This window comes from Oncorhynchus nerka, linkage group LG24 (genome assembly GCF_034236695.1).
Source record: "Oncorhynchus nerka isolate Pitt River linkage group LG24, Oner_Uvic_2.0, whole genome shotgun sequence".
NCBI classification, from domain to species: Eukaryota; Metazoa; Chordata; class Actinopteri; order Salmoniformes; family Salmonidae; genus Oncorhynchus; species Oncorhynchus nerka.
Window position 1 is genome coordinate 23,932,630 of NC_088419.1, and position 19,805 is coordinate 23,952,434.

General features: G+C 41.0%; 1 pseudogene; it reads left to right on the forward strand.

The window, feature by feature from the left end:
* Window positions 1-19,805, forward strand: part of LOC115107469 (laminin subunit alpha-2-like) — a 151,068-nt pseudogene that overhangs the window by 78,117 nt on the left and 53,146 nt on the right.

A 19,805-nucleotide genomic window follows, 5' to 3' on the forward strand; every position in this document is an offset into this window, starting at 1 on the left:
TGAAGAAGGCTTCAGGGCGCCCAAGAAAGTCCAGCAAGCGCCAGGACCGTCTCCTAATGTTAATTCAGGGGCACCACCAGTACAGAGCTTGCTCAGGAATGGCTGCAGGCAGGTGTGAGTGAATCTGCACGCACAGTGAGGCGAAGACTTCTGGAGGATGGCCTGGTGTCAAGAAGGGCAGCAAAAGAAGCCATTTCTCTCCAGGAAAAACATGGGACAGACTGATATTCTGCAAAAGGTACAGGGATTGGACTGTTGAGGATGGGGGTAAAGTCATTTTCTCTGATGAATCCCCTTTCCGATTGTTTGGGGCATCCGGAATAAAGCTTGTCTGGAGAAGACAAGGTGAGCGCTACCATCAGTCTTGTGTCATGCCAACAGTAAAGCATCCTGAGACCATTCATGTGTGGGGTTGCTTCTCAGCCAAGGGAGTGGGCTCACTCCTAAGAACACAGCCATGAATAAAGAATGGTACCAACACATCCTTCAAGAGCAACTTCTCCCAAACATCCAGGAACAGTTTGGTGACGAACAATGCCTTTTCCAGCATGATGGAACACCTTGCCATAAGGAAAAATTGATAACTAGGTGCTCGGGGAACAAAACATCAATATTTTGGGTCCATGGCCAGGAAACTCTCCAGACCTTAATCCCATTGAGAACGTGTGGTCAATCCTCAAGAGGCGGGTAGACAAACAAAACCCCACAAATTCTGACAAACTCTAAGCATTGATTATGCAAAAATGGGCTGCCATCAGTCAGGATGTGGCCCAGAAGTTAATTGACAGCATGCCAGGGTGGATTGCAGAGGTCTTGAAAAAGAAGGATCAACACTGCAAATATTGACTCTTTGCATCAACTTCATGTAATTGTCAATAAAAGCCTATGACACTTGTGAAATGCTTGTAATTATACTTCAGTATTCCATAGTAACATCTGATAAAAATATCTAAAGAGACTGAAGCAGCAAACTTCGTGGAAATTAATATTTGTGTCATTCTCAAAACCTTTGGCCACGACTGTACATGCAGTTAGGTATGAATGTAGAACAGCATTCTTTAGACTGTTCATCTAAATGTAATTGTAAATCCTTGAGGCATTGAACAAACAATTGAATGCACAATAGGACCCATTTACATAGGCTGTGTTTACACAGGCAGCCCAATTCTGATCTTTTTTCCACTAATTGGTATTTTGACCAATCACATCAGATCTTTTCACATCACATATTTTTCTGATCTAATTGGTCAAAGGACCAATTAGTTGAAGAAAAGATTAGAATTGGGCTGCCTGTGTAAACACAGCCATACTGTAATCTACATTCTAGAGAGGTGATAGAGGATTCTTGGAAATATCCAGCCCCCACAAGACCCTTCAATCGATGTGATAATAGACAATGGCTTTATTATCCCAATGAAATTTGTTGTGGCTCTGTGCATACATAACAATACATAATGGAAGATAGACAAAGGACATATACAGACAGTAAATACTGGTAGAAAAAGTTATGTTCATCAATGATCATCTGTACACTATATACACTATAAACAACAAACCACTCTGTCAACTACAATGGTAGCTGTAGGCCAGCCTGCTGGTCCTATTTGTGGTTTTAAACATTCAGTAGCCTTACTGCCATTGGGACAAAGGATAGTTTGGCCCTATTGTTTTGTGCCCTTGTACGCTGTAACGTCGCCACGAGGGGAGAAGCTCAAATTCCTGGTAAAGAGGATGTCTGTGGGGTCCATCAGTACCTTATGGGCTTTTGTGAAGGCTCTTATATCATAAATGACCTCCAGACCCATCTGCTTGACCCCTAGCACCCTACTAGCAGAGCTAAAAAAAAATCTTAACATATTTCTCAGAGAGACATTACCATTTCCGTACCAGCAGATGATAAAATATGTTAAGATACATTCAATTAATGACTTGTTAAACAGTGACAATAGAAAACTATCAACATTAAAATAGTTTTTGCTGTCCTTAGTACACACTTTCCTCATTGTAGCTTGTGGTCAAGTACAACACCCAGATATTTAAACTCAACGCAAATTCTGTTTTAGAAGTGGGAGGGACATAATTATTGTTATTATTATTTTTATTTTTTCAGTCGGAAAAACACCCCAAACAGCCTAACCGACCGCTCGGAGGCGTCCGTATGGTCCTAAAGCACACCGTTGCCTCGTTTTGTATCAGATTCCAAAAATAAAACTAAGGGGGCCAAAAATGCAATGTCAGAATTGAAGGTGCCCCACAGTGAAAGTTGCACCCTTGCTCCTCCACTACCTTTATGTCTTGCCCCTTGACAACATTCTGTGGGGAAGTTTTTGAGCATCTCTTTGTTTGGTCTTTTGTAGTATTGAGCACTAAGTGAGAGTTGTCACACCACGTCAAAAAGTCCTCCAAGACTGGCCCGTGCTCCTCTTCAACACCCTGGAGGATGACCAGTGCTGTGTCCTCTGCAAACATTACCAGGGGTTTACAGTCATTAGTGTACAAGATGTACAAAAGAGGAGAAAGTACACAGTCTTGAGGAGATCCCACGCTAGTGGTGCACTTGTCCAACATCCACTATCCCATATTGACCTACTGTGTCCCTTTGCTAAGGAAATCAAGGATCCACAGCACCAGGCCTCTATCTAATGAGAAAGTGTATATCAGTCTCTGAGCCAAGTTGGAGGGCTGGATTGTATTAATAAAAGCTGAGGCGAAATCAACAAATAAGACCTTAGCATGGCATTTGGATCTTCATAAGCAAATTATTATTTAATTGCCCTCTAATCAAGACTTGCCCTTTACATTGTGATAATTAATAATTCAGTCTACCTTACGGCTTCATCTTAATTGAACTTGTGTTTAAAAGTTCAGTTATTTCACCTTAGTCTCAGTGGAGGCTGGTGACTTTAAAAATGGTGGAGGATGGGAGACCCCCGGTATAGGCGTGGAACGCACGGAGATGACAAAGTGTGTTTCAAAAATCATCAAAGACAAATTATTTTAACCTGAAGCAGTTAATAAAGGCATTTATTATACAATATTATGGGGAATGGGAATGAGAGGGCTACTTACACAGTGTTGGGAAGGGATCACAGCAGTGATTGAATGAGGGTATGAGGCATGAATTGAGAGGCTTGACTTCAGTGCAGGACAGGATTTGACTGGGAAGACGATAAACAATAACATAACACACCACACAGTTAGACAAAAGAGCTAAAACAAAATAGTTAGTCCAAGCAAGAAGTAAAATCATTGATGTGTAATAATGTGATTGTGTATGCGATTAACTTTACATACAGTAATTAAATAAAATTAATAGGGGTATTCACAGTGCTTGAAGAGGAAACATTCAATTTGCCAGTGGATGAGAGGGCACATGAAACATGGCTTCAGTTCATGTCAGGAGAGAGTTGACAATGATAGTGGAGTGGAGTGGTCATCACCTCTTAATCAGGGAACAGGATAGCAGATACAGCTGCGCCATCGTAGGTTTGAACAATAAAGTTTCTCCATGATGTTAAACTCAGACATCTCAAAATGCATAAAGTCAAACACAGACTGCGCATCTCGCCCACTTGACACATCAAAGTAGCTCAAGGAACGTTCCTGAATAAAGCCCCGATTATCCACATACCTGACGATAACTGACAGCTGCAAGCAGTCTGGTGGGGCAATTTTTACCCCCAGGGGCCCAGAGTTTTTCCTTATCTGTTAACCTAACCAGGAAAATTCTGGACCCTATGGGAATGTCAGTGATTAATCCGTCGTAAAAGTTTTTTTATAAGGGCTATGATGGGACCAGTTTTTCCTAATCACCCTGTCAAACTGCAGCAACCTTATACTTGTTCATACTGTTAGGTTTTTATTTTCAGAGTAAATAACTCACAGACACTAGAGAAGCTTTAACCAAGTTTAATCATTCCCAAAGGTTCTGTACAGCTGTAATCAGACAGCAAAACATTTCAGACATCACAGTTTATATACATCCTACTTAAGACACTCCTCCTCCTTACAGTTTATGGCTCCACAGGAAGGAAGGTAACCAGATACTAACCTTAATTACTCCTTTAAGGGGAGCTGACCTCACCCCTCACCTCCTGACCTCAACCCCTCCTTCACCTAATCCACAGATATCCATCTGTTTTCCCAATATCAACACATCGCTCTCCTCTCCTCCATCAAACACATGCCAAAGCCTTCTGTCTTTCTTCAGAGAACCATTATCTTCTAACAGAACACCTAGGCTCTTTCATTTCCTATCATTCATTTACTACCTAAATGATCAAAGTTTAGCCAATTCCAACAATATGAATGAAATGTAGACCAAATTTCCTCTACCCAGACACGGAGACAACAGCTGATAGACAATAGAACTAACAGAGCTGAGCTTGGTTTATGCATGTTTGCATCATGCAGGCCTATGCAACCCAATTTTGAATATAAACAACATTTGATCACATTCACATTTTCTCCTGTCACACAAACACTATAAATACATAACGTTACCAATTAGTTTACCCTGTCCATCTGGTCAGGGTAAGTGCACTGCATACAGCGCATAGGCTGTATGCAGCAACTCTTATTAGTAGTCTTCATTTGACCAGACTGAAAAATGGTCTTGTTTTCATTCCATTACAGCATGTCAGATCTCTAATCTTCAGGTGTAGCCTAGGCTGCTGCAACAATTATGTAATTCTTTTTTTTGCTTGTGTTAACATCTTTGCTAAATAAATACTGGAGGAAAGTGGAAAGCCTACTTGAGCGCACGTGAAAGAATTTGCTGCGTCAACCTCTCTCTTTAATCAAACTTTTACTTGATGATGCGATGGAAGCTATTAAATCATTCTGCATTGATTTCGACATCCCAGAAAAGACAGTTGAAAGTTCCATATGTTCAGCAAGTAAAGCATCGTAACATACAACTACCTCTGCAAGCTCCTTGTAGTTTCCTTTGTTAGCTGAACTTTCCCTCTCGTCATGTCCCCTAAAAGCCTATTCTTGCAGGCCCAAAAACGCAGTGGTGTTGATGAGCCGCTTGAGAACATCCCTGTTTCTTCTTACTTTCTTGTTGTGTTGCACAGTTTGAATACGCAGACTTTCGTCATGATCTGATGTGGGCATTTATATGCTCCCTGCTTTTGTTTTGACGTTTAGCTGATCGATAGATGTTCTTCAGGCCAATATACTCCCCTGTCGCCCAAGGCTCAGATTTTCCAAAAAGCAGGCAAGGCCAGCAATACAGGCGGCTTGATGAAAGGCTCCATGTTAACCAGCTATACATTTGATACCAGTTGGTATTGAATGCCCGCACCATTTCATCCTTCTTCATGAAACTGATCTCAGGCAGTGGTCGACCCTCGGATTTAATTCGTACCTTTTCCGTGTACCCCAGAGAATGATAGGGGTTCTTCAACATGAAAACTACACACTCGACTTTGTAGCTAGCTACTGGCTACCGAAATTAGCAAGGCAAATTGAACTAAATTGCACAAACTAGGCACAAAAATAAAGTTCTAAAACCAAGAAAAACATTTATAATCTACCCCCTCTGTCTCCTGTAATTTGAATAAACTAATTTGAATTGAATAATATCCCCAAAAAAACGATCCCTTTTCAATTTCTATCCAGTAATGTCACCAACTCACCAAGCTTCTCAACACTTAGAACCCCAATACAACACAGTAGGTTCATTCTCTGATCCTAATCCTATGATTGGATGGACAACATCCAATCATAGGTCAGTTCTGTTATGTCTTTAGCGTCATTAACCTGAAGACTTATTTTATCAAATAAATTCTCTGTAATGATTATTACGTGATTAAACTAATCATGTAAATGGAATTAACTAGGAAGTCAGGGCACCAAAGAAAATCTTCAGATTGCAAAGTTATAATTTTCCTAATATAGCTTTCAGATATTTTAATATCTGATCATTTAGTCTTCTAATTAATGAATTATTCTTAACCTCACGTTAATCTCATTCCAAATGTCGTAAATTGTTGGTTATCTGCATGAACCCAGTCTTCACTATGAATCATCCATACATCAATTGTCTCATTCATTTATTTATTAACTAACTAAATAATCACAGAAATGCACAAACAAACAAAGTAGATATGGTTACAAGGAAATGATAGGGGATGTGCCCTAGTGGGCTAAACCGGCATGGCAGCTTGGTAAACAAAGGGACTGAGAAAGGCACGAAAGACAAAAGACACTACACAGTTGACAATTTTAACAATTAAATTGCTAATCCTTTGCACATGAACGCTCACTCATTCGGGAATAATTGCAATCAATAAATATATTCACGCTCAGTGTGTCGTCATGATCTCTATTGGAATTGTCCTTCTTTCTGTTGGAAGTTCATCCGCCCGTCTTTCGTGGTTAGAATGGATACTTCCACTTCAGAAATGTTCTTATAGAATAGATGTTTCGGCGGTTGTCGGCCTTCGCATTCAATTCCTAGCTGCAGACTAGTACACAATTCTTAGCTGCACACTAGTAATTAGTATCGAAGATTTGCTCTTATTCTGTCAGTATCGATAGTCTCAGATTTTCAACAACCATTACAACCTTAGCTTATACTCAGGTTTTAATGTCTCTACTCAAACCTTAGCCTTCTCGGTGATCAAGGTAAGCTTGGTCTCCTGGGAAATTCCCACGGTGGGGGTTATATCCAGAACAGTAGGAAAGGGCTGTCCCATGACGCCAGATCAATGTCTGTGGAGTTTCCTTCATTAACCTCTTTGCGCTAGGGGGCAGTGTTTTGACGTCCGGACGAAAAGCATGCCCAAAGTAAACTGCCTGTTACTCAGGCACAGAAACTATGATATACATATAATTGGTAGATTTGGATAGAAAACACTCTAAAGTTTCTAAAACTGTTAAAATAATGTCTGTGAGTATAACAGATATGGCCGGCGAAACCCAGAGGACAAACCATCCCCCCAAAAAACATTTCAGCCTACCACTGTTTTCAATGGCATCCATTGTTTATTATGGTCCCTAGGGCTTCCACTAGATGTCAACAGTCTTTTGAAAGAGTTTCAGGCTGGTTTTTTGAAAAATTAGCTAGAATTTGTAGTTTTTCTAAGTGGCTCCCATTTTGTCTGTCGTGTTTTCATGCGTGTGGATGAGAACACGTTCTTTGTTGTTTATCTCCGGTAAAGACAATAACGAATCTCTGTCTTAAATTGTATAGTTTATTTACGTATTATGGTCGCTGAGGTTTGATTATAAATGTTGTTTGACGTGTTTGGAGAAGTTTATTGGTAACATTTGGGATTCATTTTGTATGCATTTTGAAGGAGGGAAACCGGTGGATTATTGAATGAAGAGCCCAGCTAAACAGAGTTTTTGGGGTTATAAAGAAGGACTTTATCGAACAAAATGACAATTTGTGATGTAGCTGGAACCTTTTGGAGTGCCAACAGAAGAAGATCTTCAAAGGTAAGGCTTTTATTATATCGTTATTTCTGACTTTCGTGGCGCACCTGCCTGGTTGAAAAATGTTTTTCATGCTTTTGAATGCGGGGCGCTGTCCTCAGATAATCGCATGGTGTGCTTTCGCCGTAAAGACTTTTTGAAATCTGACACAGCAGCTGGATTAACAAGAAATTAAGCTTTATTTTGATGTATGAGACTTGTATTTTCATGAATGTTAAATATTTCTATTTCTTTCATTTGAATTTCATGCTCTGCAATTTCACCGGATGTTGTCGAGGTGAGTCGCTAGCAAAACGCCTGCGCCAGAAAGGTTAAACAGTTTAAAATCACATTACATAATTTCACAAATAGTTTAATCTTTACTCGTTCATTTTATACAACAATTAAATGCAAGCCTCAGAACTGAGACTCTTGTATAAACAGAGTTATGGTAATGTGGCTGTTTTGTCTCTTATGAGTTTCACAAACATTAAACGAAATGGACCAGTCGTAGCTGGATTCTCCCCAGACTGTGTACACATTCTCCAAAACATGGACATTGTTCTGTTCTCAAGTTCTATGATGGAGAAGAGGTTCCTTTGTTCTCCTGCGAAACCTCTCTGCCTGGCCATGAGGAGAGAGACTCCTCTAGGAATTTAGGACCTGCGATAGCAGAGCCTGGGTGTAGGGGGAAGAGAGACGTGGTGAGAGAGAGAGGGGGATAATGCTCCACCTCATGACAGTTCATACTGCAAAAGCTTTGATTGGTTGGAGGTCGTCCTCCGGAAGTGATCATAATTACCATGTAGGTCTATGGAAGGGGGTGAGGCCTACGAGCCTCCTAGGTTTTGTATTGAAGTCAATGTAACCAGAGGTTGACAGAAGCTAGCTGTCCTCCGGCTACACCATGGTGCTACCCCAGAGAGTGCTGTTGAAGTTGCTGTAGACCTTGATTGCAAAACAGTGTGTTTTAATCAATTATTTGGTGACGTGAATATATTTAGTATAGTTTTATGTAAAAGTGTTTCACTTTTTATTTTCATTAAATTTCACTGAAGAGGCCCCTTCCTCCTCTGAGGAGTATCCACTGCTTGGTCTGTGGTCGCTGTTATGAAGTAGGTCTATGTCTCTCAGATATTTATCCAGCCTGTTATTCCCATATAGTTAAGACTGTAATGTGATTAAGGGATTGAATATATATGCTTTTCTCTTAATTAACCTGTGGCCATTCGGATTATAATATGTATAATATGAAATATATCAATGGAACACTAGTCACTTGAATAATGTTCACATACTGCTTTACTCATTTCTTATGTATATACTGTATTCTATTCTACTGTATTTTAGTCAATGCCACTCTGACATTGCTCATCCTAATATTTATATATTTCTTAATTCCATTGTTCTACTTTTAGATTTGTATGTGTTGTTGTGAATTGTTAGATACTACTGCACTGTTAGAGCTAGGAACACAAGCCTTTCGCTACACCCGCAATAACATCTGCTAAATATGTGTATGTGACACAATTTGATTTGATTTATATTCATGACTGGTAACAAGCCATCCATGGCTTTTGAGCATCACTTTCCGACTTTAGCCATGTGGAGAAAATACTTTTAAGCAGATGCCATTAAAGTCAATGACATATCCCTTTGAACTTCTTTGATCTAGAGGTGGTGTAAAAAGCTACAATGGATGTGGCTCTGTTTTAAATAATCCCTGCATGTTGAGTGAGATTGGTGAGATTGCATGCAACGCTAACCACACTACACACAACCACTCTACACACAACCACACTACACACAACCACTCTACACCCGACCACTTTACACACACAGTAGGGCTATTATTTAGCTGCGCAAACAAGAGTAAGCAGACACTTCTACCACACAGACACACACATATCGGTCATCCCAACACATTACCTGGTTGCTGCTCAGAGGCTAATGCTTTCTGTCAATCAGTCAGCCGTCCATGTCCGCTCCCGCCTCTGAGGCGACTGTGTCCACATGGGCGGTGGACACATCCCGCCAGGACTCCCAGCACCCCCAGAGAGAGCTCCCATATGACTCCCCCGGAAGGGGCCCACACTTTACCTAGGGCCGTTGCAGTGACCATATTCCCGCCACATTGGCAGTCATGAGTCATGACCGCAGTAAAATTCCATGTGACCGTTGAGTCATGGTATTCTCCTTTTATGCACTCTGGACATGCTTAGATAGTACACAACTTGCTAACGAATATCAAGTCTTAATGACCTGGTACTCAGGGCTCTATTGTCTCTCTAACCACTCTGACATCAATGCAAATGCCATCGGAATTCACATAAAACACATCGTCAACTGTAGGCCTATCAATTTGAAGAAAGAAGTTGAAACAGGTTGAACAGGTTGAAACACTGTAAAACATGGTTGTTGTGGATGTTGTTTCAAAGCCTAACAACAAAATGGACAGCTCTTTAATTCAAAACAAACCATTTGCATATTAGATCTTATGCATATGCAATAGTTTTATGAGCCCAAGCCTGACAATACGTAGCCTACCACATATTAGGCATGGTAGAAAAACACAATACAAAACTGATTTAAAATGTCTTTGGTAGATAATTGGTCTAGCTTATACTCCAAAATTAAACAAGTTAGAGTAATCGTGGACTGCATTATTATGCATACTCGATGGACTGGTTACCTTATGCTACGCTCCAAAATGTACATCCATGAGTCTGGGAGAGAATGTATAGCCCTAGGCGATGCTGTTGGTTCATTGATTGTGCAGTGTAGCTTACAGTTAGCCTAGAGTTAGTGAATTTGATTTTGAATAGCCTTGTAAGAAGGCATATTTTATATTTTCATAATTCATTGGGTGACCTGTTATCTTTAGCTATACAGAATATCTCACCGCCATATGTTTCCATCTCCTCCTCTCGTTCCTTTGTTCCTTTCTCCAGCACACAGAGGGGCTGTCATCAGTTTAATGAAAACATGTTACTATCCATGTTCCCGAACAGATTTCACTTGGTTTCCCAAATTAAGCACTGGGTAACTGCAGGAACCAGGTTGGAGAGCCCATCGCATACAGAGTTTGGGCAGAATATCACCGTTCGGGGCAGCGAGAGCATGCTTCTCAAACAGTGGTTGATGCATGGATAGAAAAAGGTGTCCTTATAATTATTTCTCAGCTGCTCATATTAACCACATGCTCCGCTATAAAACTGAAATAGCCTACAAAACGTGTGGCCTCCATTAGCTATTCCAGTGCATACAGATGACATGTCTTCTTCCCCTGCCTCTGTTCCTGCCAATTTGACGAATGGGCCATTCTAAATCTAAACTAAGTTTGCATATTAGTCAAGAGGAGATTAAATTGAGAATAGTCTGATGGATAAAAATATGATCACTTGATGAGACAACAGCTATGCAGCCTGAGGCAAGGAACAGAGCAAGCTTTCTTAGGTACTTTCTCAAATCATCAATAGCCTACAGTCGCATCATGCAGACCATATATGTATTGATTTCTAAGACATTATAAGGTTTGTATCAGTCACAACTAAAGTTGCCAAATAACTCTAAATCTAGTATTTTAGTATTTTATTTATTTGTTTCAAATGATCACTTTTACTCTCAACATAGTCACTTCATATGAGCACTCTCTCCATAATGGGAAAACTATCCTTTCTATTTTATTGTTCAATTATATTATTTTTATTATAAAATCATATCAAATTAAATAATGGAACAGGACTTATAAGCATATCTTGTCAGCTAAATTAACAAATCTGCAGCCTATGGCATGGAGCATAGCCAGATAACATAGGCCTACAGTAGGCCAACTCGTATTCCGATCTTCTGAAATACATTTTCTTCATATGTTTCTTTAGACCTGACTAAAATAAGTAATGGATTTATTGTGATGGTGTGTATTAAATTGATTTACTAGACTTTTTAAAACATAGATGTTCCAAAGGGATGCATCAGGGGCTTGTACGTGTGGAGGCCTGGAGATGCTAAACGTTTTTATGTTAATTAACGGTCAGTTACCATGAGACCGGCAGCCTTTTGCATGACAATAACTGGCTGACAAAATGTCATGACCGCCACAGCCCTAAATATACCTCACCTTATCTCACCTGCCCGCCTCCACACTGGTTCAGTCTGGCTTTGTGGAAAGTTTGTGGATTGTTTAACATTATGAAGCTGATGGATTAACCCTTTGTGACTGGTTATTGATTAATCTAATGGTGTATTGATTATGAATACCTGACACTCTCCTCCACAGGCCTGTGGCTGTAACCAGGTGGGCTCAATGACCCAGCAGTGTAACCTCAACACAGGCTGCTGCTTGTGCCGGGAACAGTCTCACGGAAAGAAGTGCAGTGAGTGTTGGCTGGGCTACCGGGACTTCCCTCAATGCATTTCCTGCATCTGCAAAATGGCTGGTTCGGACATCCAAACCTGTGATGCAGACCAGGATGTTTGCGCCTGTGTGGACAGGACTGGACAATACAGCTGCAAAGTAACCCACAACCATCAGTTGATTGTAGTCTACTCTATTGTCTATCTATCGATCACTTAGGATATTCATCACAGGATGCTGTGTCAGGTGATTTGCATCAGAGTTTTCAAAATACGTGACAGCAATAACCTACAATGAAATTATCCCAAAAGAAACCAAAGCCAGCTTTTCTGGCATCTCCCTGATGTCTAGCCAGCACTGAAATAATATCAGTTTTTGAAGTTGAAGTTATATAGCATTACTAGGCGTGTTTTTAAGCCTATAACTGCAATTACCTGTTAATGTCACAGTAGCGTGACTATAGCAGATTTCTCCATATAGCCTATATCTCAACAGCAGCGCTCTAGCCCTCTGCATCTACCTAGTATCTTCCCTATCTGAGCTCAGCACGGGGCCTGTCGCCAGGTTTTGGCAGGCAGGGCAGCGTCTGTGTGTGGGAGGGAGTGTGAGATGGAAATAGACCTGATGTGGGGGGTGGGGGAGTGGAGGGGCATTCAGATCAGCTAGCGCCAGGCAGGCAGGCGTTGCCATCCCCAGCTCCCTGCCTCAGGGTGACAGTGCAGTGACAGGCTGTCACGCAGTGCCAGCGATGGGAGGTGATGACCCTCATTAACAGAGAGAGAGAGAGAGACAGACAGAGAGATTTAAAAAGCTACTTTCGACTCTGAAGTAAAAGTGACATTTGAAGAGGAGAAGACTGTGTGTTGTTGGGTCTCTTGTTGTGCTGTTTAGTGTGTGTGTGTGTGTGTGTGTGTGTGTGTGTGTGTGTGTGTGTGTGTGTGTGTGTGTGTGTGTGTGTGTGTGTGTGTGTGTGTGTGTGTGTGTGTGTCTTTCCTTGCTGACTGTTTATTTTAGACTACTGGGATGGAGGGATGAAGGGATAGAGGGAAGAGGTTGATGGGGTCTGGGGGACGTTAGTGAAGGTCACAGTGATGGACGGATAGATGGACAACTGTGGCTGGAGGGGTGTCATGGCTCTGTGTGTAGCAATATATGCCATAGCAATATAATTGCTGGCATCCTTAGCACAGGGGCTTAGACAAGGTTGGGCCTAGGTGGGTGCATGTCCACCCACTGTGGAACCAGGCTCACCTAATCAGATTGAAGCCCAAAAATATAATATATATTTATTTGATTTGCTGTACTTGTGTTTCAAACGGGACATTATTTGTCTTTTTACCTTAGCACAGTACTTGACTTGGGCAGGAGCTCACCGGAACTGAGTACTGGCATCTCAAATGTTCTTCTGCTTGAGTTCCTGCATCTCCTATAGAATATTAACTCAAAAGTATTGAGGAGATCCTGGACCTAAATGTAAATGGTACGCCAAAATGAGTACCTATTTCAGTCCAAGTCAAGCAATGGCCTAAACATACACCATCAGATAGAATTCATAGCAAGCAGTAAGGAAGGGGTGGGCCAACTAAAGGGATACACACAAAGTGTACATCCTTCCATGACATAGACTGACCAGGTGAATCTAGGTGAAGGCTAGGATCCCTTATTGAGGTCACTTGTTAAATCCACTTCAATCTGTGTAGATGAAGGGAAGGAGACAGGCTAAAGAAGGATTTTTAAGCCTTGAGACAATTCAGACATAGATTGTGTATACAGTTGTCGGAAGTTTACATACACCTTAGCCAAATACTTTTAAACTCACATACATTTAAACTTTTCACAATTCCTGACATTTAATCCAAGTAAAAATGTTCTGTTTTAGGTCAGTTAGTATCACCACTTTATTTTAAGAATGTGAAATATCAGAATAATAGCAGAGAGAATTATATATATATATATCTTTCACAACATTCCAAGTGGGTCAGAAGTTTACATACACTCCATTAGTATTTGGTAGCATTGCCTTTACATTGTTTAACTTTGGTCAAATGTTTTGGGTAGCCTTCCACAAGCTTCCCACAATAAGTTAGGTCAATTTTGGCCCATTCCTCCTGACAGAGCTGGTGTAACTGAGTCAGGTTTGTAGGCCTCCTTGCTTGCACACGCTTTTTCAGTTCTGCTCACAAATGTTCTATACAATTGAGGTCAGGGCTTTGTGATGGCCACTCCAATACCTTGACTTTGTTGTCCTTAAGCCATAACTTTGGAAGTATGCTTGGGGTCATTGTCCATTTGGAAGACCCATTTGCGACCAAGCTTTAACATCCTGACTGATGTCTTGAGATGTTGCTTCAATATATCCACATAATTTTCCTACCTAATGATGCCATCTATTTTGTGAAGTGCACCAGTACAGCAAAGCACCCCCACAACATGTTGCTGCCACCCCCATGCTTCATGGTTGGGATGGTGTTCTTCGTCTTGCAAGCACCCCCTTTTTCCTCCAAACATAACGATGGTCATTATGGCCAAACAGTTCTATTTTTGTTTCATCAGACCAGAGGACATTTCTCCTAAAAGTACGATCTTTTACCCCATGTGCAGTTGCAAACCGTAGTCTGGCTTTTTTATGGCCGTTTTGGAGCAGTAGCTTCTTCCTTGGTGAGCAGCCTTTCAGGTTTTGTCGATATAGAACTTGTTTTACTGTGGATATAGATAATTTTGTACCTGTTTCCTCCAGCATCTTCACAAGGTCCTTTGATGTTGTTCTGGGATTGATTTACACTTTTCACACCAAAGTATGTTCATCTCTAGGAGACAGAACACGTCTTCTTCCTGAGTGGTATGTCGGCTGCGTGGTCCCATGGTGTTTATACTTGCGTACAATTGTTTGTACAGATGAACGTGGTACCTTCAGGCGTTTGTAAATTGCTCCCAAGGATGAACCAGACTTGTGGAGGTCTACAATTTTTTTTCTGAGGTCTTGGCTGATTTCTTTAGATTTTCACATGATGTCAAGCAAAGAGGCACAGAGTTTGAAGGTAGGCCTTGAAATACATCCACAGGTACACCTCCAATTGACTCAAATGATGTCAATTAGCCTATCCGAAGCTTATAAAGCCATGACATCATTTTCTGGAATTTTCCAAGCTGTTTAAAGGCACAGTCAACTTAGTGTATATAAACTTCTGACCCACTGGAATTGTGATACAGTGAATTGTAAGTGAAATAATCTGTCTGTAAACAATTGTTGGAAAAATTACTTGTGTCATGCACAAAGTAGATGTCCTAACCTACTTGCCAAAACTATAGTTTGTTAACAAGATATTTGTGGAGTGGTTGAAAAACGAGTTTTAATTACTGCAACCTAAGTGTATGTAAACTTCTGACTTCAACTGTATGTGCTATTCAGAGAGTGAATGGGCAAAACAAAATATTTAAGTTCCTTTGAATGGAGAACAAAGGATTTAAGTGCCTTTGAACAGGGACATCCAGCTAACTTGACACAACTATGGGAAGCATTGGAGTCAACATGGGCCAGCATCCCTGTGGAACGCTTCGACACCTTGTAGAGTCCATGTCCCAGCGAATTGAGGCTGTTCTGAGGGCAAAAGCAGGGAGTGCAACTCAATATTAGGAAGGTGTTCTTAATGTTTGTACAGTGTATATTGACAACAATAATAATAATAATACATTTTATTTGGCAGATGTCTTTCAGGATACTTAAGGACATCATACATACAATCTGGTGCTGTTTATAAAATCTATTTCATAATAGGCCTATGTAATGAATTTGAATTATACTTGATTATTAACTCCCCCACAAAATTAAATAATAACTTATCAATATCAAAATAATGGGCTGGTTCTGGCACATGCACTGATACCATGTGCATTAAACAGTAGCTATTGCTGTGTAGGCTAGGCTCCACTCATTAGCCAACTTGGCTCGCAAAAATAAGTAAAGTGGCCAAACAAAGCTCACTGTTAAATTATTTTAAGATACTTTTTTCTTTGTGTATAGAAGAAAGAGTTATTTGAAATTAGAGATTTCGCCCTCGATCTGTGATTATATTGATCTAATGGAGGGCCTTAAAAAAGTGTTTCAGTACATTCAGAGACAAGGACCAGCACCACAACACTGTTTTTATTCAACACTTTTAGAAATCATGAAACACGCTTCTCCACTCCGACTCACACTCTCTCGGTCCCTCCACTGAGACATGATCATCAGTCCATCAGTTCAAATGAAAATGTCAATTTATGCTCTGACGTGCCTTGCAAGTAATAGGCTACAACAACTGACCTATTACCAGTGTTTTATTAATATAGCCAAACATGAGACTCGAGTTTTGAAATATAAGGCTCTACGTTATTTATAAGCCTACATGGAGAAAAATTGAGTCAATGTAAATAGCCTATCATTTTTGGAATGTAATTTAATTGGAAATAGCACTTTGCCCTGTATGCTGTTGATCATTTAATTGATATCACACAATACATTGTAGGCGGACTTGATCTCCCGCGCTCAGCAGAGAATTGCACTCGCATTTTGACTCAAAATGATCTTGACTAAGAAAAGGTTGGTGACCAGTGTTGTTTACTGTGATCATGAATGATATGTCAGGGAATTATGTTCTAGTCTATTAATTATAGGGGTTTATTATTATTGGAGGTCTATGTGAGTCGTATGTTAAAGAGTCATGGATTAACGTAGGCTTACAAGACTATTTGGTCTGTAATGCGAAATCACACATTAGATGGTTTGTTGTGTGTGATCGATTACAGTAGGTTATATGGTAGGCTTTGTTTTAATTATAATTTTGGCCCACCTACATTTTTGCTGGCCTGCCATCAATGGATTTCTACACCCCTGCCATAGCATCCTCTTTACAGTCTGGTGTGTAAACAAAACATCTTTACATTTAATGTCTGTTATGAATGTGGCTTCTCAGTTCTCCCTGCTTTAGGAGTGTACTAACTAGGGAAGCATCAGATGAGATCGAAGGGAAACTTTTCATGTAAAATACACCCTTATCAGGACTGTCACTGTTTGTGTCTGCTGTATGTGGGGGTATGCCCCTTATCATTCCTCCTCGGTGACACGTGAGCCCCGTTGAAATGCACCTACTCTACCTATTGAAATGGCTGCCTTGGTATTCTTCTGAGTAGAATCTTCTTTGATCAATATAGAGCAGGGTAAGGTGAAAAGAACAAGAGATTGCTGTCACAGTTATTTATAGCTTGGCTCTGTCTTAAATCAGATATCTCCCTAGGCCTGTAATATGTTTGCAAATCTATTCAGATGTGTTTTGTATTCAGGTCTTATGTGTACTCTACTGAAAACTGCAATAATACTGTACCTGCTATGTATTTGACAATAATGACCAGCCATTTTGGACTACAAATAGCAGTCTTATTGCTGAGTGTCTGTGTGTTGTGTCCCAGGCAAATATACAGGGCCTGAAGTGTGACAAGTGTAAGTTGGGGACGTTTGGCCTGAGCACCAGGAACCCACTGGGCTGCAGTCAGTGTTACTGCTTCGGTATGACCAGCAACTGCAGTGAGGCACAGGGCCTCATCCGCATGTGGGCAAGTCGAGTCATGAAGAAATGTGACAGAAATGCACACACAGCATACATGTACTGCATCCCCTATCACATGCAAGTCCACCCACTCACAGGCACAGACTGAGGTACAGTATTTGTACACAAGCATACAGTTCCTGTATGTGCACTCAAATACATCACACAACACACACACACATGTGTGCGCACACACACATGTCTTGAGCTACGTGTACTGTGTGGCTCAGTTGGTAGAGAATGGTGCGTGGAACGCCAGGGTTATGGGTTCGATTCCCAAGAGGGACCAATACAAAAATGTATACACTCCCTACTGTAAGTTGCTCTGGATAAGCAACTATTTATATTTACATGAGAGTGGTTCTCCTCCATTCTTCATTCCCGGCCAGGTATTTATTCCTCATCTTATTTTACTGTAATTTATGGGACGTAGAGAGAATCAGGGGGACCAGGCACAAACAGGGGGCTAGCCTGGTACCAGGGAGGTATAGGGGGCTTGAAAGCAGGCAGAGTCTGGGAGTTGTAGCTTCCATGTTTGTTTTAATAAGGATTTCCTGCCAGTGCGCCACAGACCTGATAACTCTCCGCCCGCTGTAACCATGGAGACCGTGGCTGAGGACATTGGCAGAGGGACCCTTCTTTCATATAAATGGAAACGACAAACAACTTAAATAAAGGTTGCCGTCCCAAAGTTAATCTAAGTTTGTTTGCTATAAGACTATGAGTAAAAAGAGAGCCAGTTGAGAATCCTCTCCCTCATTTATTGGAAGGCAGGAGCTTTTCTCTAAGTCAGTGAGTCGTGTGATTGCATGGTGAGGTGAGGGGCACAGCCCGGCCCCTCTGGAGCCTTTAGTGAGCCCTACCCTGGATATTTAGATGGGAGTGGTAAGGAGGAGTCTAAAAAACACTATTTTGCCCAAAACATTTATTTTTTACCCTTTTGTGTGTTTACTTGACTGTATTTATACTTGGGATATCGCTTTTCAACAGTAAAAGTTCACAAATCGCTGGAGGACGTCTTTAAAACAGGGGCCTCAGAGGCATAGCCTACTGTACAGGAGTGGCTTCTTAAAGATATTCATGCTCTATTTGCCCAGTGAAACATGTCTCTGGCCTCAGGATGTGAAATGTGTTTTAATCTACGACTATATGAGTGGCTGAGTCCTGGTGTGGTATTGGAGAATAGACTTGTCCAATATCACAGAGGCTGTTTCTCTTTTGAAATACCCTTGCATAATCCACTTGCAACATAAGCACTTTGAATCCTTGGAAAAGACCTTCTCAAATACATCCCATTATCTGTGTATTTTGTGTGACATTTATAAGTGATGCTGTTTGTTTGTTGTCTCCGTGTTGCTGCAGTTGTCCCTGAAACCAGAACAGACCAAGCTGCCCCTAGTGGACAAAGACAACCAGCAGGAGACCACACGTGAAGTGACCGTCCAGCACCCAGAGATCATCGCTAACGCTGACCTGGTCATCCAGAAGTTGACTAAAACCTACTACTGGAGACTGCCTGAACAGTTCCAGGCATCCATGGTGAGGGCACCCTCCTCTCAAAATGATTTAACAAGTTGATAAGAAGTGTACAATCGACCGCTGACATATACTGTATAATTGCTTGGGACTGATTCATGTGTTTGAATTGAGAACTGGTGAACATTGCTGCTTTAAACCACTATCCAACTTGCACTTATCAGGAGTTGACTATATTCTGTTCAGAGATGAGTATTGTACTAACAAGTTACTTGGATGGTTTCTCCTTTTCAAATCACAGCCTATGGCAGCAAGTACGCCATCTACTTTGAGGAGCGTGACGAGACAGGCCGCACCTCCTACGAACCCCAGGTCATCATAAAGGGAGTGTCCAACAGAAACATGCAGGGCCTGCAGATTGGACAACCCACCCGTCATGAGGTCAACATGACAGAGGTAAGGACCTGGGCTTACATGCTGGATCTCTTGTTGTCATTACTGTTTCCTAACCTCTTAAAATGCAGTTATTATCTATTTGACACTGAGACTCGCTTGTGTTGTTAAAACAATTATGGGCCTTTGTGATGGATGCCATGCCAATGCATCTCTTGTCTTTTTCCCAATAGCTTTTCAAAGCTAGATTTTAACCTCTAAAGATACAGTAATGATACATTGACACTGAAGTGATGTTATGAACATGTTATGTTTTTCAAAAAGAGTAGAAGTACAAAGACAAGAATGTCATGACAATGGAGGACTTTATGGGCGTGCTGTTTTATGTTGACTACGTCCTCATTCAGAGTTCCCATGGGAACATGATGAGACATTGCAGGTGAGCTCTCCTCTCTGTCTCTGAACACTAATGGGCTAAACTGAGACAACCACTGATAGAGAGCTAAGGCATTGACTGTTTACTTTACACTCTTCATTTCAGTATCTTCATCGACCTCGCCAAGGCTTTCGAC